Below are 23,518 nucleotides of genomic sequence, written 5' to 3'. Positions count from 1 at the left end.
ATAGCAAGTTCTACCCTCAAGCAGGCTGTTAGCATCAATGAAGGTGATTCTTCTTAGTGTGTTCACCATTAAGTGAATCAAGAACCACGCTTGGGAGAAGAATCATCACTGAAACATGACAAAAGGCAAAAAATAAAAATAAAAACTAAGTTTATTAGTATTTATGTCATATGGCATTTTTCTTCTCAAAGTGTTATTTTTATTAGTTGGAGGCTAATTACTTTACAATATTGTAGTGGTTTCTGTCATACATTGACATGAATCAGCCATGGATTTACATGTATTCTCCATCCCGATCTGCCCTCCCACCTCCCTCTCTACCCAATCCCTCTGGGTCTTCCCAGTGCACCAGGCCCGAGCACTTGTCTCATGCATCCAACCTGGGCTGGTGATCTGTTTCACCCTAGATAATATATATGTTTCGATGCTGTTCTCTCGAAACATCCCACCCTCGCCTTCTCCCACAGAGTCCAAAAGTCTTGCCTGCAATCTCGTCTCATTACAAGTCAATGAAAATTCATGGCTCTTTTGCTCCTTGTATTACTCAAAACACTCAGAGAGCCGCATAATTAGATTAAGAACATCTCACACTCTGAGATTCTCCACAGGAGACTTGTCTGGTCCCTCACATATATTGAATGAGTCTTTTGCTATCCCAAGCTTTGGTCTCATCCCAAGCAAACCCACAGACTGGCAGATTCAATATGTCATTTCTCAACTATGTTAAAAACAAATTCAAAATTAGTAAGAAAAATGAATTTTGGCCTCATATAATCCAAGAACATCTCTTTTAACCCTCTCCCTTGGAGAAATTCTGGTCTAAATACAGCATTTTACAAACTTCAATGTTATCACAGCTTCCTGATTTCTGATAATGATGTTTCCTTCATTATCAAGTATAAAGTGTTACAGGGAAATGTGTTTCTTTTATTATATCTGTGCAAATATTGGGTAATACAAAATACATGTTGTCTTAAATGTGTCAGACATTCTGGCCTGTCTATAGACATTCTAGCTGTCTATAAGACAGCTACTATTGACTCCAAGGCACAGATGAAGAAACTGGGACAGAGATATGTTAAGTAAGTGGCCAAAGATTATCAAGCCAGTCGTGGCAAAGCTAGTGCTTTAATCCAGGAAATCTACCTTCAAAATCCAAATACTTACTAGGCCACGCTCCCTCATGACAACGCATCAGCAAGAATATTCCTGGCTGTCTCATACCTGCCATGGTTAACAGACGCACTACGAGGAAGCTGAGGGCCTGGAGGTCCTCGCAGTCTCTGGTCCCATACTAAAGGCTCTCCTCAGGACACTCTAACCCTAAGGGCATAAGATGTAGGGTCATCTTTAATCAGGGCTCTTGAGAACTCAGTATTATTCCTGAAGCCATTGCAAGTCTGTAGGGAAAACTTTTGAGAAGGAGATAAAGTCTATCTATACACTAAGGGGGGAGAATTATCTACTTAGCCTTACGACTGTTTCATTTTCTCTCTAAACAGGAGACATACTGGGGAAGATCTGAAACAAGCAAGAGCAAGTGCGAGCTACCTTCCTATCCAACAGACTACCCAAAACGTGGTAAGTCGCTCAGTCGTGTCTGACGATTTGTGACCCAATGGACTGTAGCCTGCTAGGCTCCTCAGTCCACGGGATTTCTCAGGCAAGAATACTGGAGCAGGTAGACATGCCCTTCTCCAGGGGATCTTCCCGCCCCAGGGATCAAACCTGGGTCTCTTGCATTGCAGGCTAACTCTTGACTGTCTGAGACACCAGGCAAGCCCAGCAGGCCACCCAAGACCTCCCTGCACAGCGGCTGCCTGTAGGGCTGAGGAGGAGGAAGGGCAAAAAGGGAGACGCAGGTTCAAACCGGATTTAAGTCAATAACATTTAGCAAGTGGTCTGCAAGCTTCATTGTATTCTTCCGTAATCCCAAAAGGCAGAAGTTACTGTAATTAGACACATAAAGAAACTGAGGTGCAGAGTTTTTAAACCACTTAACTAAGAAGAGCCCTGTTGGGAAGTAAGACCCAGAAAGCAAAACCTCAGGCCTATGTGAACAAGTTTATGCTCTACAAGCAGTGGAGGGGGAAAAAAAGACCACCAGCCAGATGCTCCTAGATTTCAATCATTCATGAAAAAGTATAAGCAATATTAAGTCTATGGATTTTTAAGGTGTTTTCTCAGGATGCTGTTTATTTTGATATCCGCATTTACACTGTGCATATGACTCTGTGAAATGGTCCCCATTTATATTCAGAAAATGCAGAGAAAATAAATAGGCTGGCATTAAGTATGCTGGAACTAGAAATTACAGCATTAAAGGATATGAAGGCACTAGCCCTAGAATTTCTCAAGGAAATTTCTCAAGGAAATGCCCCTCACCCTCCAAGCTTCCAGATTTACAAATGACACCTCCCAGAATGCAAGGAATTAAATAAAAGCTTAGAAGCCAAACTTGGGCATCACATCACAAGTGGCAAAACTCAACATGGCAGAGAGCATCTACCCTAACTCAGCGCCCACCAAACAAGGTAAAAAGAGAAATGGTGGTTAAAGAGTCAACTGCCCAAGGTCAAAGAGCAAGCCTTCTGGACAAGCACAAACGTTCAGGTCATCCTTATTAGATCAGGATACTGTCCTCTACTTTCCGGTTATAGTACAAGGCTTATAAGAAGAGTGCAGGACTCAGGACTCAGATGAACTAGGTTTTAAGTTCTGATGCTAATACTGATTTGTGACCTTGACCTATTTGTATACACCTTGGTTTCCTCATTAGCACAATGGGGCTAATAACAGTGCCCACCTAGTAGAGTTATGACGACAGAAAAGAGGTCAGAGTTAGCATGCACATCAGCATGGAGCCCAATCCAAGGCTGTGTTGAATAATTGTTATCGGCTTATTATGATGTCTCTGAAAATACATTATAAACCGTAAAGTACCACTGGATGTTATTACAGCTTATTTTTTTCTAACAGGGAAATGTACCATTGTATATAAATTTTTTCTTCCTTATACATCATAACAGCACTTAGGGAGTTGCAAAAGAATCTATAAAATCATCTTGCTTCTCATCTTGTTTAATAGTCATAAATGTAAACTGCACACATAATCATTTTTAATATTCTTCCATACCAGAGTCCAGACCCAGAGAGTAACTGCCTACTTTCACAACACTCCAGATCAGTCAAACAGCCCTCTCTGACAATTTATTCAAAACACAATTGAAAGATATGATCTAAGAAAAAACATCTGTGGTCTTTGTCTGGAGTTCCTAATACAGAGCACCTAAAATCTTTGGGATTTCGTAAGTGGTAGGCATGTCTTCAGTTATTTGTAAAAGTCCTCTTAGCTCATACACTAATGAGATAACTCACAGACAGGCCCCTAGGTAGCCTCAGATTTGGGGCTGGCAACAGAAACACCAAATAGGATTAATGAATGGGAAATTTTAACCCCACCCCTCAATCTCTGGGGAAAGAATAGGGCTGGAGGCAAAGTTCAATCACGTGACCAGTGATTTCTCAACCATGCCTCTGTAATGAAACCTCAGTGAAAACTCGGCAACACTGAGGCTCAGAGAACTTAGAGGATGATGAACATACCGATATGCCAGGTGGGTGGTGTACCTGGAAAGGGCATGGAAACTCTGAACCTCCACACATCGTCCTTTGTGTCTCTTTTATTTGACTGTTCCTGACTTATAGCCTTTATAATAAAACTATAATCATAAGTACAGCTCGTTCCTGGGTTCTGTCAGTTGTCGTAACAAAGAGGGGTCATGGAAACTCTTGAATTTATAGCTGGCCGAGTAAAAGTGTAGGTGGCTTGGGGGGCATTGAGGCCTTAGGGCTACCATGTGAAATAGGGTCAGGCTTGTAGGCCTGAACCCTTAACCTGTAGGATCTGTGCTAACTCTGAGTAGTAGTGTCAGAATTGAATAGAGATGTTAGACCCCTGGTTGGTGTCAGAGAATTGTTGTTGGGATGATGCAAAAGGGAATGTCTTTGGTTTTGAGTCTTTCACATATTGATAACTGGACTGGGTATGAGCTTTAACTTTTCTATCTCCTCTTGTGATTTCTAGATTCGTTCTCTAGAGTGGCAGGAGAGGCTGTCTGTCCCTGAGCTTCTCAGGCTATGTTTGTGGTTATGGAAATCCAAGGCAGTCGCTGGATATGGTGAAACTAAACTGTTGGGTTGCCCAAAATGTTCACTCAGGTTTTTCCATAAGATGCTATGGAAAAGATGTTAAGATTCTGTTTCAGTCCAATAGAATCTTAGAAGCAACCTTGATTTATCTACTAGGAACTTTTCTTATTACAATCATCCCTGGCATTGAGAAAATCCTACCAGCTATATAATGACAAAGATGTGCTTGCTTCCAAGATATGTACAAGGATATGAGTCAGCCAGAGACCCAGGCAGTTCTCAATATGTATATTGAACCAGACCCCTGTGCTTTCAGCCTTGTTTCAACATGTTTGAATTTAAATGACCTCATCAAGGTCACACAGCTAAGGTATCTTCATTTCCACATTCACACAATAAGAAGTCATAGTAATTTTGAAAATGTGTTCTAAGAGCCACCTGTGTTAGACTCAACTGGTATGTTTGCAATGTCAGGTTACATTGTCCAGAATCTAATGAATCAGATCTGAGTCTGTGACCCTGGAATCTACATTATTAACAAGCACTCCAGGCAATTCTGATACCCAGTAAAAACTGCCAACTTCAATGCATAACTCCTTTTATTCCATGATCTCAATCTATTACCCTAGTTCTATCATAACATTTTTCTAAGTGAGAAATAGGCAATTATTTGAGTAAGGGCACTAACCATGCAGGCACTGCATACTCCTGTATTAAGTATTACTGAGTGGTAAGGCTAGTTAGAGAAAATCACCTGTTCTGCAACATGTCAAACTAGGTAATTCTCTCTAATGATACTCCCAAATTCCCTGTATAACTTAACAACTTAATCTTTGTAGTAGCTCCTTTTGTGTGAGTTTTTCAGATAATGGTATTATCCTTCCATTTAATTAGTCTATACACCAAACCAGTTGCAATTTTTGTGACTGATACGGTAATTTCAGGCAACGAGCAAATACATTTAACAGAGTTAATGCTATGATGTATTACTTTTTAAACATTATAGAAGTACTCCTCAGAGTAAAACTGGATTTAATTCATTCTGATGTAGTTAAAAATGCAAACACTTCTGAACCTAAACATTAGCACTGACTGATAAAATATATCTCCTTCAAAGGACATACACTGTTGCAAAGTTTCAGATTCCTGCTTCACCTTTTTTCTCTCCTTCCCTCCCACTCCTCCCTTTTTCCCCTCCCTTTAATGCCATATTTGGATTATTATCTGAGATGCTTGGCAGAGGTCACCAGTTTCCTTCTTTTTAAGGTAATCAGCCCTTACACAGATATCTTTACATTTAAATATCTATACTTTTCAAAGCTTCTCAAACTGGCATGTTGGGAAAATACAGGATGACTTAGATCATCTACTGAATCTCCATTTCTGCCTCCTTCATTTTAGGGGCCCTTAAACTGATGCTGCAATGCACAGGTTGAAGTCATTTGCTATAAGTAAGGTAATTTAGGGTCACTTCAATGAGGCTAGGAAAATCTCAGGTTCACCAAAAATGTTATAATGGGTAGCTTAAAATCAAGACTGTTTTGGATGGTGAAGGTCTCTAATTTTTATTATTACAAAAACATTCCAAGGGAACCCAAGAGTCCTCAAGTTTTGACTCATCTTTATATACATGAATATCTTCCATATGCTAACTGCACAAAACAGGCTCTCTGAACATGGATCCTAACCACTTGGGAAAGAATGAGTAGGACAGAAGCATGTACAACTTTAACAACACGGTCAAAGCTACAGACCATCTTCACCCTCCAGGATAAAAAGGGCATACACACACTGGGCTGGGAATGTTCCCACGGAGGTCTTCAGTCACAGCTACTGACACCGTGGGCCACCAACAGTGCTGGTCTGTGAGTTATTTGTTCCTATTCTACAGCAAGCACTAAAATTGAGAATAAAGCTTTATGAAACTTCATAGAGAAATGAGAGAACAACTTTATGCTTACTGGATCTAATAATATAAAAAGGGAGCTTGTACCATCAGGGAACAAGAAAAGTCTCAAACAAACAACCTAATCTTATACTTAAAGGAACTATAAAAAAGACAAACAAACCCCAAAATGTTAGTGGAAGGGAAGAAATCATAAAGATCAGAGTAGAAATGAATGAGAAAGACTAAAAAAAACGATAAAAGAAACTAAGAGGTAGTTTTTTGAAAAGACAAACAAAACTGATAAACCTTTAGCCACACTAATCAAGAAAAAAGGAGAGCTCAAATCAATCAAATTAGAAATGGAGAAATTACAACCAACATCACAGAAATATAAAAGCTTATAAGAGACTACTATGAACAATGATATGCCAATAAAATGGACAACCCAGAAGAAATGGACAGATTCTCAAAAAATTCAGTAAAGCTGCAGGATACAAAACTAATAGACAGAAACTTTGCACTTTTATACACTAATAACAAATTATCAGAATGAGAAATTCCCATTTACTACTGCATCAAAAAGAATAAAATACCTATGAATAAACCAACCTACAGAGATAAAAGACATGTACTCAGAAAACTATAAGAAACTGATGAAAGAGGCTGAAGATGAAACAAAAAGATATAAAGATATACTATGTTCTAGGATTCAAAGAATTTATACTGCTAAAATGAGTGCTATCCAAGTCAATCTACAGATTCAATGCAATCCCTACCAAAATATCAAGGGCATTCTTCACAGAACTAAAACAAATAATTTTAAAATGTGTATGGAACCACCAAAGACCACAAATAGCCAAAACAACCTTGAGAAAGAACAGAGCTGGAGAAATCAAGCTCCTTAACTTTAGACTATCTGGCAAAGCTTCAGTAATCAAAGGGTTTCCCAGATGGCTCAGGGGTAAGGAATCCACCTACCAATGCAGATATGGGTTCCATCCTTGGTCTGGGAAGATCCCTTGGGAAGGAAATGGCAACCCACCCCAGTATTCTTGCCTGGAGAACCCCATGGACAGAGGAGCCAGGAAGGGTACTGTCCATGGGATTGCAAAAAGTCAGACACAACTTAGCAACTGAACAACAACAGTAATCAAAACATTAAGATACTGGTACAAAAACAGACACAAAGATCAGTGGAAAAGAATAGAGAACCCAGAAATATATCCACATACTTATGGTCAATTAATCTATGAACAAAAAGGCAAGAATATAAAATTGAAAAATAAAAAGCAGTCTCTTTAGTAAGTAGTGCTGGGAAAACTGTTCAGTGACATGTAAAAGAATAAAATTAGAACATTTTATCACACCATATACAGAAAAAAACTCAAAATGGATTAAAGACCTAAATGTAAAACCAGAAAACACAAAACTCCTAGAAGAAAACATAGGCAAAACACTCTTTGATATAAATCACTATAGTACATTTTGTCTACTAAAGCAAAGGAAACAAAAGTAAAAATAAACAAAAGTAAACTGATTAGACTTAAAAGCTTTTGCACAGCAAATGAAACCATCCTCAAAAGAAAAAGACAACCTACTGAATGGGAGAAAATAAACACTAATAATATGACCAATATAAGGAATTAATATCCAAAATATATAGAACTCAATGTTTCTTAAAAAAAAATCCAATTAAAAAATGTGCAGGAGAACTGAACAGACATTTTTTTTGTTTTCCATAGAAAATACAGTCAATAGGAACATGAAAAGTTGTTCAACATCATAGATATGCAAACTAAAACTACAATGAGATATCATCTCATACCTGTCAGAATAGCTATCATCTAAAAGACCACAAATAACAAGTGCTGATGAGAATGTGCAGAAAAGGAAACTCTCATATACTGCTGGTGGAAATGTACAATAAATTGGTGCAGCTACTGTGGAAAGCAGTATGAAGGTTTCTCAAAAATCTAAAAATAGAAATACCTACCATATGTTCCAGCAATTCCTGGGTATATATCCCCCCAAATGAAAACACTAATTCAAAAAGATACACATACCCCTAACTCAACCTGGGGCTCTATAACCAACTAGAGAGGTGGGATGCAGGTTCAACAGGGAGGGGACATACACATATCTACGGCTGACTCATACTGATGTAGGGAAGAAAGCAACACAATATTTAAAGCAAGTATCTTCAAATTAAAAATTAATAAAATTTTAAAAGATACATGTACCCCGATGCTCATCACAGCATTATTTACAATTGCTAAGATACGGAAGCCCTAGTGTTCATCAACCAATGAACAGATAAAGAAGATGCATTATGTGCAGAAGTGTCAGCTGCTCAGTCGTATGCGACTTTGGAACCCCATGGACTGTAGCCCATCAGGCTCCTCTATCCATGGGATTCTCCAGGCAAGAATATTGGACTGGGTTGCCATTTCCTTCTTTAGAGGATCTTCCCAACCCAGGGATCAAATCCACGTCTCATGCCTAGCAGGTAGATTCTTTACCACTGAGTCACCTGGGAAGCCCCTATTTACTCAGCCATTAGAAAAGAATAAAATTTTGCCATTTGCAACAACATGGATGGACTCGGAGGGTATTATGCTATTAATAGGACTGACTTTATTTTTCTGGGCTCCAAAATCACTGCAGATGGTGATTGCAGCCATGAAATTAAAAGACCCTTACTCCTTAGAAGGAAAGTTATGACTAACATAGACAGCATATTAAAAAGCAGAGACATTACTTTGTCAAAAAAGGTCTGTCTAGTTAAGGTTATGGTTTTTCCCGTAGTCATTTATGGATGGGCTATAAAGAAAGCTGAGTGCTGAAGAATTGATGCTTTGAACTGTAATGTTGGAGAAGACTCTTGAGAGTCCCTTGGACTGCAAGGAGATCCAACCAGTCCATCCTAAAGGAGATCAGTCCTGGGTGTTAATTGGAAGGACTGATGCTGAAGCTGAAACTCCAATACTTTGGCCACCTCATGCGAAGAGTTGCCTCATTGGAAAGGACCCTGATGCTGGGAGGGATAGGGGGCAGGAGGAGAAGCGGACGACAGAGGATCAGATGGCTGGATGGCATCACTGACTTGATGGACATGAGTTTGGGTGGACTCCGGGAGTTGGTGATAGACAGGGAGGCCTGGTGTGCTGCGGTTCATGGGGTTGCAAAGAGTTGGACACCACTGAGTGACTGAACTAAACTGAACTGAGGGCATTATCCATGTTAACTGAAATACATCAGGTAGACAAAGGCAAATACTGCATGATATCATTTATATGTGGAATCTTAAAAAATAAAACAAACCAGTGAATGTAACAAAAAGGAAACCAAATCACTGATACAGAGAACAACTAGTGGTTACTAGTGTGTAGAGGGAGGGGGAAGGGCATGAGAGGGGTAGGGAATTAAGAGGTGTGAACTGCTAGGTATAAAACAAATAAGCTACAAGGATATATTGTACAACACAGGGAATATAGTCATTATATTATAATAACTATAAATGGAGTATAACCTTTAAAAACGGTGAAGCTCTATGTTGTACATCAGTAAATTCTGTAATATTTTACATCAACCATATCTTGAGTTGAAAAAGGGAACTCATATTTTGTATGTTTTTAATTTCATTAATTTTTATTATAAACAAAAATTACAATATATTTTAGTTAGCCTCATCTGCAATGGCTTAGAAATTTTAAACACAACACTGGTCCTTCATCACAGATCATTTGAGAAGCATTGCTCTGCATGGCAGCTTGCACTTACTTCTCATGAGAAATCTCAGAAATGATAGAATTCCTAAGGCGTAACAAGCCCATCTGTACAAATTCTAAAAGCTTATGCATTCCATATACAGGATATGGGCATGCCATACCCCATATAAGAGAAATGGCAGGCTACCTCATGCTATGTGTGCCAAAATTTAGTCAAGAGCCATAACTCAGGATCTCCAGGATGAAAGAAGTGATCAAAAAGCAGGAAACACAGGGCAGAGGTGGCTGAGGCTAATGTTATAGAGTCCAGATGTGAGCTGCAAGTCCCTGAGCTCAGCAAGAGCTAGGAACCACCACCTGGGGGGATGAACTAGGCCCTCTGATGAAATATATGAAAGTGCACTCAAAGGGAGAAGCCTCCTGGCTTGTAAGACCTGCACCCAGAGGTCACATGTGGTGAGTGCTACGTAGGACAGCAAATGTGGGTTACAAAGACTGTGGGTGATCCTGTGAGCACATTAACATCCTCTGCTCACAGCTTCTCTAAAGGGAAATGAATCCAGTATGGAAGCTGGGAATCTCAAGTGTCAGAGCTCTTGATAAAAGACGGAAATAAGCATCTAGTCCAGGACCCTCTGGGACTCTTGAAATGAGTCCATGGGCCTCTTCCCAACCCCCCTACTCATGGGGGAGGGGCTCTCAGAATTCATGGGGAGGGGCGTGGGCTAGTTCCCTCCAGCAGCTTGTCCACAATGAAGCGAGTGTTCACATGCTAAGAGGGAACATTCATAGCCCACTCCAGGAACCTTTGCAAATCTGTAAAAAGGCAGCTTTCTCTGTGATGAACACTACTATATCCTTCAGGCATTGCACAGAAATAATGTTTAGGATGACTCTCGATTGTACTATTCTAGGTTTAAGGTGCAACTAGTCAAACAAGCCATGTACTAAGAAATAGAAGATAAGTTTTCATGCCGCCCCAATCCTCCATCAACCCTCACCCCTCACATACACACACACACCCCTCCCAGCACCAGCTCCTGGCATGACTCAAGGTTCAAGGCTAAGGATGACTTCCCCACTCTGGGTCTGCAGAACTCACCCAAGGTGTACAGAAACCTGAAAGAATCCTCAGAGGACAGCTCAGGACTTCCAACCTAGAGCCCCACACACTTTCCATGTCTCTGATCTATCTTAAAAGTAAACAAATTCTGCACTTACTGATTCCAACTGAAGGCGGGGAAATGTCTTTAATTATTTACACCCAGCAAACACATTCCATCTTAGATCCTATGAGAAACCCAACGAAATGTCAGCTTCATATTTTTTTTTTCCTTAACTGATCAGAACCTGGTATTGCAATGGAAGGATGTGCCTGTATAAATAGGCAAAATAGTTAATAATAATTATATGTCCACAAAAACAAAGGATGGGAAAAGAAAAAAACAATGCATCTAACCAAGTTTCTGACTGAGAACTGGGACTTTTCAAAGCAGTTTTAAGTTCAAGGATTGATCAAGAAGGTGCATGTCTGGTAGACGGGAAAAGGGAAAACATTGGTGCTGCCACAGTGGGTCCAATGGCCCAAAAAAGTCAAATCCTTGTCACATCTCCAGAGCCATGAATCTCTGAGACCTGCTGCTGGATGGGAACTGTGTCAGTGGCAGGAGTAACGACCTCTAATGCTTGAGGATTCTTATTTTCTTCCTGACTCTTTCCTTCTCCAAGGAAAATTCAGTCTTTGCCTTTTAGGCCTAACCCATCTGTCTGTCTTTGCCATGGAATTTTGTTCACCAAGATCATTTGTAACTTTAAAGACAAGACTGATGTCTGTGATAGAAAAAATCATAAAGGCCTGAAGATCTAGTGAGACTGACATTGGAAATGGAAAGAACCAGCAGGTTGGAAGAGGGAAGAGAAAAGACTCTGAGAGGAGTGGTGGAAGAAAAGTCCATGCAGCCTTCAAGTCCAGAGACCTGGGGACATGCAGTGATGTGGGGGAGGGGGAGCTTCTGGCATGAGAGGTAGCCAGAGAAATGTAGACAGTGATTACAAAGTTCTATTGCAACTATGGACCAACGCTTGGGAATCCACTTTGATCATTACCCAACAGTTGGCAATGAGAGCAGGCACAGGAAACAGTGGCATTTTGCATCACTGACACCCCAAGGCACTCTTAACAAGCTTGCAAGGAATTATTTAGCTCTCTGGAAGACTGTCCTTGTGTTTGACACAACTGTTTACTATCTGATTGGAGCTCAAGACACTGTAAAGTTATGTGTTAACTTGTTAATTTATGCCCAGTACAAAAGATATCCCCATACATTAAGGTTTTTATTATTCTATATACACTAATCAGCTTTTGTTTCTTTTTTTTTTTTTCCATTTATTTTTATTAGTTGGAGGCTAATTACTTTACATCATTGCAGTGGTTTTTGTCATACATTGAAATGAATTAGCCATGGATTTACATGTATTCCCCATCCAAGTCCCCCCTCCCACCTCCCTCTCCACCCGATCCCTCTGGGTCTTCCCAGTGCACTAGGCCCGAGCACTTGTCTCATGCACCCAACCTGGGCTGGTGATGTTTCACCCTAGATAATATACATGTTTCGATGCTGTTCTCTTGAAACATCCCACCCTCGCCTTCTCCCAGAGTCCACAAGTCTGTTCTATACATCTGAGTCTCTTTTTCTGTTTTGCATATAGGGTTATGTTACCATCTTTCTAAATTCCATATATATGTGTTAGTATACTGTAATGGTCTTTATCTTTCTGGCTTACTTCGCTCTGTATAATGGGCTCCAGTTTCATCCATCTCATTAGAACTGATTCAAATGAATTCTTTTTAATGGCTGAGTAATATTCCATGGTGTATATGTACCACAGCTTCCTCATCCATTCGTCTGCTGATGGGCATCTAGGTTGCTTCCAACCTAGGTGCTCAGCTTTTGTTTCAAACCTGGCAAACTCATGCTAACATTTCTAAGTTCATATAGATGTCCAATTTCTCAACTATTCTTATAATCAGCTTGAACATCTCATCTATGTCCTTAGGAACGAGTTAAGTAAAACTGTCACATGTTCACGTTATACGTGTATCAAGGTCACATGTTTAACGTGTGAAAATGAGACTGACAAGAGTTAAAGGTATAAAACTCCTGCTGCTGCAATCATTACCATTTGCTTTTGTATTAAAGCCTCATTTTTTTTTTCATTATTTTTACAACTGTTAAACTCTTTAACAACAACAAAAAGCCATCTGAGTTGCTGGGGAGTTTTAAGTCTTTGACATTTTTCCCGGAGTGGAAGCTCCACTTGGGGGTGTCCTGAGGCCTGTGGGGGTGGAAGGCAGTGTAACTTTTAGGCAGGACTCCTTGGAGTTTCCCCATTTCTGGAGGTCCTCTTGGTTCTAAAGGCTTTTGCATAGCCCCCTTGCCTAAGGTGGCAAGAATATGCTAATACTTTCTCAGTTTCTCATCTTCTTCAACAAAGAAGAAAATAAAATCACCACTGATGATCAAGCTGAGCCTCCTGAGACCAACTAAAAGAGGCAGAACTGCTTTCTAACTAGAGAAGAAAGTCATTGGACCACAGTGAGGTCCAGCAGAGAAAGTCCTAGTGAACAAACAGAAAAACTAAGCATCCCAGGGCTCTCAACCCCGCCAGTAAGTAAATCCCTCGGCAATTTGCAAATTGCATTTTCACCTTTGGGAAGGGGGAGAAAAGCAGAGAAACATTTCCATTGCTGTCACTGAAAGGAATTGTATTTCAACTCCAATATCAGCATAAACACATGTGGGTCTGTACTCATTTTCCAGTCATTGGAAGTGTTTATATCTGTTGAATATGTATTATTAAATTAATGCTGATTGGAGTTAGGAGGCAATTTTAGATTGAAATGTGTTTCATTGTGCTGTAGGTAAAGCTGAGTGTGGGAAGCAAATTATCTGGCAAATTGAACTTGCTGCACTCCAAATACCCATTCCCGGGGAATACTTGATTTCCTGATTATCTGCTTGGCTTCCTTCCCCAAGCTGACAGGCTCCTTCCAGAGCTGCCTTCTGAATGTGGGGAGAAATCAGCATGTGGATGGAAGGGACCTGAGGAAGGGCCCAGGTCTCCCAGTGGTCCTTTAATTAAAAAATACTTCATGGATTTGGGGGGCAGCCACTTGTGGGTTTCATGTGAGTTTAAGTAAAGCCAGAGTTGATTTTTTAACTAAATTAAGTCAAGACAAGAACTATATTCAATGAAGAAGGCATATGGACTCCAATCAACTTAACAGAGAAAAAAGCAAGAGTGAGTCAGGCAAAGGGGGGTTGGGTGGGTCTGAGCGGAAATGATCACAGTTCTCATGCAGCATCAACAGGGAGAAACTGCTACACGTTGCCCTATAGGACAGATTGCTATAAATGGCTGGCGTTTCCTGGGTTTGGCGGCTCCAGACTTCCTCCTCTCTCCTCTTCCTGTGTCTTCACCATCACAACAGCCAGGCTATGCTTCCCCAAGTGCTTCTTCCTGGCTCTACCTAGCTAACACGGAGGGGACCAAAGAGGCTACAGAGGAGGGGGCAGGGTGGAATGTGAAGAGACCCAGAAGCTAGGAGCCCTAGCCACTTAGATAAGCTGCACCATGGGAAATTTTCTGTACTGAGGTTCTGTGCCACATAAATGCAGTCACAGGAGGGTCAGATGCCAGAGATGGTCAACGCAATCGAAGGCTACTCCCCACCACGGCACTGTGCCTGCTCAACAGTGAAAAGAATAATATGATGTGTCTGTTTTCAGTGGAATTTGACATATTTTTCCTCATTAGCCATCCGTTTGATGGCTGATAGGCTCAGCCCAAGAAAATAAGAAACGGACAGGACAGCTTTTTCAAGGAAGTCTTATTCAGTTATCCTGGGCTTCCCTAATGGTTCAGAGAGTGAAAAAAAACCTGCTTGCAGTATGGGAGACGTGGGTTCCATTCCTGGGTTGAGAAGATTCTCTGGAGAAGGGCATGGAAAGCCACTCCAGCATTCTTACCTGGAAAATCCCATGGACAGAGGAGCCTGGCAGGCTACAGTCTATGGAGTCACAAAGAGCTGGATCCAACTGAGCTGATAACCATTTCAAGAAAGTCTGATTCAATTATTTAACTAATTGTAGCAAATTAAAATACAATCAATAAAATTTCCTACTTTTCTGGTGGATTTTCTACTGTTACTTGGATTTGAGGAGGGAGATATTACATTTCACTGCATTGGCTCTGTGGTCTGACCATATCTGACGATGAAATAGGCTGAGTCCCATTTCCACAAAGACCAGTCTTGGCTCCATTAATGAAATAAACATGAAGCAAAGGACAACAGCCAAGATTTCCTGAATGCCTAAAATGTGGCAGGCAGATGCTCTTTTATACAAATAACCCCCATTTAAATCTCACAGCTCTATGAGGCAGACTATACTTTTCTCGGAAACTGAGGCATGAAAATGCAAAGTAACCCACCCAAGGTCACACAGCCGATATCTTAGTCAAGAGGCTAACAGCTGTATCAGGCTGTCCTAAAATCTCAGTGACCCACTTATTAAAAGGGCATTTCTTCCTCCAATTAAAGTCCAATTCAAATACTTCGGGTCAGGCAAGCCCCATCATGGTAGGGAGGCTCATTTTCATGCAATTACTCAGGAATCCAGGTTAAGAGCATCTTAGGAAACAAAAGCCTTCAACACATGGCTGAGGAGAGCATCACAGAGGTAACAAAGTGTGAAGAAAGCATACCCTATTCTTAGAAACTTCTTAGGTCGGGATGTGACACGCATCATTGCCTCTCACATTTTATTTCTTGGCACAAATCACATGGTTCCACCTAGATGCAGAGGAACTAAAAAATGTAATAATGTCTGGCTGGATAACCACTTCCCAGCAGGAACACACCATCTTTGGCAGAGGCCATCAGCAAGAGAGACCAGCTGCCTCTCAGCCACAGCTAGTGCATGACTGAGTTGAGATCCGAAAGTTAGCTCTCTATACCCCCTGCTGGATCAAATTTTGTGTTAAGAAGTAGCACTGTTTTTGTCTTTGTTTGTTTTTGTTTTTAAGATACAAACTTTGTTTCTAAAAGAAAACTTATAAAAATATTAGACATTACAGGGGCCAGGCAAATCATGTAAATAATTAAAGACAGCCAGAGGAAACTGAGAGAGGGATGCTCACAGTTGCTATTCAGGCTCAAGGCCAGTGAGAGAGAGTTGGGGATTATGTAGCTAATTCCATCTATGGACACAAGCCCACATACACCAAGTGCTCAACAGAAAGTATCTGCTATCATCAAACAGACCATGAGTTTCATCTCCAAGGCTCTCTTCTTTCTCATAAATGTCATCCTGGCCCCTTCCAGCTGATCCGGGACAAAGTCAAGAAGAGTTAGATCTATAGGTCCTCAGGGAACAGGACTTGCATCCTCATGCAGGAACTCAATTGTACTGAATTCAGATGAACAGACTCAAATGTGGTAATAAGACACCCCACACCACCTTTACAAAAAACACCCTCTTCCCCAGTTCTGGATAGACCAGACTAAGCCTGTCCTCAAAGACAAACTGAACCAACTTCCAATATTTTCTCCCCATTTACCCAGCTCAACTATGAGTGTCCATAAAACCTGTTTGGATTATTTATCTTAAAAACTGTGGGACCATTTGGTACCAATGAAAAAAGGGTTAAAGAAAAAAACTATTTAGATGAGACCCAATCAACAGTATTACTAAGAGTAGTAACTACTACTTAGAGTAAACAAACAAAACAATGAATTTAGTGGGGGGGGGGGGGTGGTGGTGATTAAGGCTCAAGACACCCTCTAGATGATCCCTTCCTAAATTAAAAAAAAAAATGAATTGCATGACATAGGAAAGGCACAAAACACATAAATCAGGATTGTACTATTACATAAAGTCATTCTATCATCTTGTAATCAAAGTTTCTAATCCTTACTTTTAGTTTTTATGCTCAGGGCAACATGGTTCAATAGCAACAGTTTGTGGACCTACACTGGTCCATGGATTTTCTTTGGGGTGGCATTGACTTATACTGCCAGCTGGTTCAGGTCAAACTTCAACATTAACCTATTTACAACTGCTTAATGGAGATGATATGTGTAGAACTTGGAATGACGCCCAAGACATAAGTAAGGGTTCCATGGATGTTAACTATTATTGCCATCTGACTCCACCTTCTCTTTCACCCTGGCTTCATAATGAACTCTCAAGTCTCATTAAATTCATCACTTAATTTCTTTTCTGTACTTGTCCCTCCCTCTCCATTTCCACAGCATGACTTCAGTGCTGTTTAGACAGATCCTTATTACCGTGTGGCTCTAGTATTTCAATAGCATCCTAATCAGAAGCAAAAGCAGCTCCAGAGTACAAAGTTTGGGTAACTGGATGGTCAGTGATTCCATTGGCAAAAATAAAGAACATACTGAGAGCCTGGGAAAGAAAAAGGCCAGCTTGTCAGAAGGAGTGCATAGCTGCAGGCCCACTGGATGGTTGACCCCCACAATCCTCATCTGACCATGTCTACAAAGTCCAAGTTACTGTGTTCCATTTTCTGCAAATTCCAATGACCTTCATTTGCAAGCGACAAGGCAAGAAAAGGTAGGGGAAGCCTTCATGACTTCTTGCATGTCTTCTTAGATAGCCTTTGGCCAGCAGTAGCAGAGGAAGGGAAGGCAGGGAAGGGAATGAATAAGACACACTCCAGTAAGGATGGACATGATGGGGTTGACCCTTCTTTTCAAAGTACAGTGATGTATCCATTGTGAGTGGACACAGTGTTGTAACAAATATATGTCTCTATGTGACTCACACTGTATATAACTCCTGCCAGAAATCAATCTAGAGAGGACTGTTGTATTAGCAGCTTGCAGTGACAGAACTACTAGGTCACCGGACTCTGACCTACTAGGCTCATATAACACTGGTCTAGGACTCTGACCACTGTTCGGAGTCCTGGAACTTAAGGTATGTGACACTCTTGATGTACACACGGGAATTTAAATGCCTGAGTCATGGAAGAGCATGGTTTAGAGGCTGTATCTACCGAGAGTTTTTGCAACACACTAACAGGTACCAGAAGGACAGCTGGATGCAAATGTCTATTACAGGCAACTAGAAACTCAGCTCAACAGAGTTTAGCTTTAGAGAGAAGAAAGTACACAAAGAAATGGCAGTTATATGACATAGTCAGGTCAAAAGTATTAAAAAAAAAAAAAAGAAACTGTTATCAAGAGAAGATCTCAGTATTAATAGAATCCTTGAATTTAAGGGTAAAATAAGAGCCAAAGGAGGAATATTTAGAAAGGAAGAAGGAAATCCAGAAAAATAAGCAAAAAAAAAAAAAAAAGCAACAAAATATCAGAGATGCTACTGGTGAAATATATTTTAAGAAGGAAGTGATGTCCACATGAAAAATAGTGAGGAACAGAAAGTTACTGAATTTAATTACCAGGAGGGTTATCAGGGACCTTTCAGAAAGCAGGTAGAATAAACAGGACAAGTCAAGGAGTAAATAGGTGGTGAGACAGACAATCAAAAAATCAGAGGATAATTTTAAGATTGTAGTGATACGAGAAACAAAGCGATTACTCATTATTTTATCTTATTCACTCTCAAGTGTTATCCCAGTTCTTCCTATTACTATGAATGCATTGCCTCACTATCTGTTGTAATTATAAGCCAAAACCTCAAAAACAGCATTTTTTTTTAAAAGGCTATTTTCCAGGTTAATGAAGTCAAAAAGTACCCACTGGCCATAGAGACCTGGACGAGACAAAGGGGAGCATTCAGTGATTTGGATTATCTAAGATTCTCCCTCTATCTTCAACTTTCTATTAGCAAAGCCTGGGGTTAAGAGCAGAGAGAGAGAACAGGGTAAGACATGGTCTCAGTACCCTTCCCTGGTACCATAATTGGGACAAAGACTTTTATCAAGAGAAGGTAAAACCTCTGGAAACTGTGTTGTTATTCCAGGCTTCACATACAAATGAGAGTTAAAATATACAGGTGGAAAGAGGACAGAAAATAAGCACCTGCATCATCCACTGAGGCTCTAATTATGCAGCCAACATGAAATAAGAGGCTATGCACAGCAGTTATACTCTAACTACTGGGTTTAAGGCCAAGCCAGCCCGGGCAGCCCTCTGTGGTTCTCAGCCCTTTATATCATCAGACAGTAGTGTTACCCAACACAGAACAGAACTTGGAACCAAGCCAAGTTCAGACCTCCATTTCTTGAAGAACAAGAATTTTGGCAGCTTAAGCTAAATTTTAGAGGAGAGCTCTAAACCTTGTGTATGAGAGTTGCTTTTTTGTTTGTTTGTTTTACTGGAAGAGGTTAAAAGGATGATTATGGTTGGACAAGTCGTATTCTTAGAAAGCAGCCTGGACCACCTTTTCCTACTCTTCCCTGCCTCCTGCTGGCCCTTCCATCCAGACAGATGGTCACCACCCCCTACTCACCCCAACCCATGCACAGCTCCTCTGCATGGAGCCGCTTTCCAGTCTTGGCATCTCCATGTGTATGTCACCTCCTGCATAAGACCTTCACAAACCAGCCTGGTAATTCAGTCTCCACTTCCTCTGACCCCTGCTTATACCCTTCGAAGCAACTGCATAAGCAGTGAATGCTTTCTGTCTGTGCCCCATCTCTCGGGCCCCTCGCATGTATCACACATGGCATGAGCTGGAAGTCAGAAGCCTAAACACCAGTCTTCCACAGCTAAAATCAAGATGGTGGCAGGGCCTGGTTCCTTCTGGAGACTCCAGGGGAGAATCTGTCCTTGCTTCTACCAGCCTCTAGAAGTTGCCCTCATTCCTTGACTTGGGGCCTCCCTCCAGCGATGGTATCACTTCAACCTCTCCCCCAACTTGGACCCACTTATAAAGAGCTTTGGGATTACACTAGGCCTATCTGGATGATCCAGGAAACTCTACAGCATTCCAACAACCTTAATTTAATTGCACCTGCTACATCCCTTTTGCCACATAAGGTAATTTATCCATAGGTCTGGGGCTAGAATGTGGAAATTTTGATGGGTCATTATTCTGTCTACCCAAGAGGAGGAAAGAGCAATGAGAGAAAGAGAGGTAAGGCAGGAAAGGAGGGAAAATTCTCTCCTAATCTCTCACTCCTCTTATCCCAGGCCACCACCTAGAACCTGAGTCCCCAGAGAAACTTTCCATTGGAATACTGTCTACTCTCACACCTCCTGGTCACTCATCTGAGTTTTTGTGAGCTCAGACTGAGGTTAACAAAATACCATGAAAAGTCCAAAGCTGTATTTATTCTTATTAATCAAATATGCCATCTTTAGTTGTTAAAGACTATGAATAATGGATTCTGTTTGGCACATTCCACAACAAAATGAGCAGTTCTCATCCATTTAAAACCAAGATAAAAATCAGAATGTTAAGAGTCTCTGGGAAATAGATCAAAGTGGCAATAAGTGGCAAGTATTTCATGTTTCTGAAGAGAAGTGCCATCTATCTGCTTCAATGAACGTGACCAGCTTAATTCCCTTAGACAGCTCTTCAAGATAGTTCTTATTAATTGTTCGACTCAGTCAAAATGGCCAATTCAGAAACAGTTCAACAGGTTGTTACCAGTTGGAGAAGCACCAAGTAATTATTCTTATTGCCCTCTTATGAATTTTTATGGCTATTTTCATATTATGCAAAAGAAGCATTAAAAAATAAAAAGTGTATTAGATCTATAAACATGATTGATTACAAATGGGCACCAATTCTTCAGAAATTGTGTTCTTTAACAATAGTTAGCGAAGTATCAGTAAGCATTAGATATTATGATAATTATTCCTATGATTCTTAACTTGAAAATGTCCATTCACCAGCAGCTAATTTGCTAAATGAAATTTTGGACTTCTTTTAAATTATCTTGATAATGGCTTTTTCTGAGGTCAAGATCCTCCTCAAAGCCTCACACTGACTTTCAAAGTAGGATGGATTCTATATTCAGAAAACTCAACAAAATTCTTTCCTGCCTCTCCAGATCCTAGACTCTGTAGTTGACAGAGTATTTCATTATGTTGCCTGCAGTTCTCGACAAGAGGTGGGGAAAAAAGAGGAGGGAGACACTTTAGGAAATAACTGAAATGAGAAATGTCACCTTGAGTTTAGTTTCAGTGAGCTCATACCCAGCTTTTGGCTGGAAAGTGCTTGATGGAAGTAAAATAGCATTTACAAAAAAAAAATACCAATCCTGTGCATGAACAAATCTATCTTTCATTAACATTTTATTTTTTTGTCCCCATATTGATTGTCATGACATGTCTGTCACCCAGCTGAGTCCCACAACCTCTATGCAAGCAATTTCCTTACAGAATTACTTTCCTGAAAGGACTAGATGTTACAGAAGCCTGTCAAACTGCACACATGTCAACAGCATTTGGTAGTGACTCTTCAATAATTAATTTACTAGGCTGAACTCTCAGTACAATTTGAAAAGTTCCTGCTTGCTGTCCATGCTTCTCAAGGCCAACGGCCCAGAAGTTATCATGATTGGACCATGTATAACACAAGTGCCAGCTTGTATGGTCTGATATAATTAACTAGGATATGTGTCCTAAAGAAAGTGGGTCTAGAAATACAGAATACTAGAGCTAGGAGGAACCGTTATCCATTGACCATTATATGAATGACCCAGTAATCCTTTAACTCACTGATTTTACAGAATTTGTGGTATTTATATGTATAAAACACAATTAGAAAAGTTTGTTAGCTGGGACATTAAAACAACACATTTTTATACTATTCTTCATTGTGTGAGGAGGAATCAAAAGAACAAAGCAGAACTAATTAGTTACAGATGCTCTCAAGAAACATTGAAAGAGAACAGAAGGTATCTTTGGGGAGATATGAAATATGACACGTTACAACTGTAGAAAATTAACAGTGTGTCTCAAGGGACTATTATTAAATGTCAATAATGTCAATAATCAGAAACTCTACTTGGGTTAAGTTGGGATGAAATCAGTTTCTTGCATCAACTTTTTATGAAAAATTCAGAAGTCTCTTTCAATTTAACATGGTTATAGGTATTGGTTATATAACACAGGTTATAGGTACAGGAATCATTACACCACTCTAAGCCGTCCCATAAAATTTTACCTGTAAGTCATGAAACCTTGGTGGGAATTCAAGGAGACCTGCTGCCCTCCTGCCCTGCTTCCTCTGCGAAGCACAGGAATCCACAAGGATCACAAACAGTCTGTGTGCAGAAATCATATAATTTGGGTTACATCACTGCCCCCCTGTAAAGTCTTTAGGGGGTATCTCACTGCCTAATTGCTACAGCTGAATTCTTATATCTCACTCTTCTTATTTCCTAATCTTCCTCAAAATTAACTATCCATTCATAATGTGTTCTATTTTATTGACTTAAAAAAAAATCTGCCCTGCTGTGTCTCAGGCACCCTTCTCAGAACTATATTGGTTAGTAGTAACAAAGAGGCCCCCAATCCCAACCTAATGAACATTCTGGTGGTGGGGGTGGGAGTGGGGGGAAGTCAGAATCCTCAGAAAATAAAATATAGGACAATTTTGGTTAATGCCATGGAGATAATGAGGTGATAGGGTGAAGTAATTGGATACGGTGACCATGGAAAATTATAAATGGCTTTTTACAAATTTTTATTAAGAAAATTTTCAAGGTTCAGCAAAGTATAGAAAGCATTTACCACACATGCTTCCAAAATGTTTCTGACTAAATATTTTAAAGTAATTTATAAACATACTTCATTTTTCAAATACTTCAGTAATCTTGGAAAAACAAGGGCATTTTCTTACCTAACACAACACTATAAAGATACTGAACACAAGAGATATCTTCTAAATGTCAAATTCCTGCACCATATTAATCTAAGAAGAAGAAAACATGTAGTCACTCATTTACATCCGACTCTTTGCGACTCCATGCACTGTAGCCGCTAGGCTCCTCTGTCCCTGGGATTCTCCAAGCAAGAATACTGGAGTGGGTTGCCATTCTCCTCTCCAGGGGACATTCCCAAACCAGGGACAGAACCCAAGTCTCCTGAATTACAGGTGGATTCTTTACCATCTGAGCCACCACGAAGCCCTAGTTGTCCTCAAAAGTCTTTTATAACTGCTTTGTTCAAATAAGGTTCAATCTTTACAGCAGGTTATATCATGTTTAATCTTATAAGGATCCTGCCACCCCATTCTTCCTCTTTGCCCCCCATATTGTATTAATTAGTTAAAGATACTGGGCAGGTTCTGGATTGGGTGGGTGCGTGGGTGTGTGTGTGTGATGCTGGCATTTAACTTGTTCTTTCTCCTGTATTTCATATAAACCACAGGTAAGGGGTAAAGCCCAGACTGGATTTAAGTTAGACATTTTTGGGAAAAGCATTTGACTGGTAACGCTGCGCTCTTCTTATTACATGGGCTTCCCTGGCGGTTCAGACGGTAAAGAGTCTGCCTGCAGTGCGGGAGACCTGGGTTCGATCCCTGGGTCAGGAAGATTCCCTGGAGAAGGGAATGGCAACCTGCCCCGGTATGTTTGATTGGAAAATCCCATGGATGGAGACACTTGGAAGACTAGAGTCCATGGGGTCACAAAGAGTCAGATAAGACTGAGCAATTTCACTTTCCTATTACATAATGTCAAAAGGAACATAACATCTGGATCTCCCCCAGCCCCAAACCTTCCAGGTTAAGGTAGTGACAGC

At 40.4% G+C, this 23,518-nt stretch overlaps 1 long non-coding RNA gene across 11 annotated transcripts in view; it reads right to left on the bottom strand.

The window, feature by feature from the left end:
* The window catches only part of LOC110151430 (uncharacterized), a 660,579-nt gene that overhangs the window by 293,504 nt on the left and 343,557 nt on the right, over positions 1-23,518 (bottom strand). For 10 of the 11 annotated variants that reach the window (XR_011483657.1, XR_011483652.1, XR_011483659.1 and 7 more), the window contains one exon: positions 21,939-22,038. The exons of the other annotated variant lie outside the window; for it this stretch is intronic. This is a non-coding gene — a long non-coding RNA (uncharacterized lncRNA). The remainder of the gene's footprint in view (positions 1-21,938; positions 22,039-23,518) is intronic. 11 annotated transcript variants of the gene reach the window in all.

This window comes from Odocoileus virginianus, chromosome 26 (assembly GCF_023699985.2).
Source record: "Odocoileus virginianus isolate 20LAN1187 ecotype Illinois chromosome 26, Ovbor_1.2, whole genome shotgun sequence".
In the NCBI taxonomy this organism is placed as follows: domain Eukaryota; kingdom Metazoa; phylum Chordata; class Mammalia; order Artiodactyla; family Cervidae; genus Odocoileus; species Odocoileus virginianus.
The sequence above is the reverse complement of the archived record's forward strand: the minus strand, read 5'-3'. Positions and strand labels throughout refer to the sequence as shown.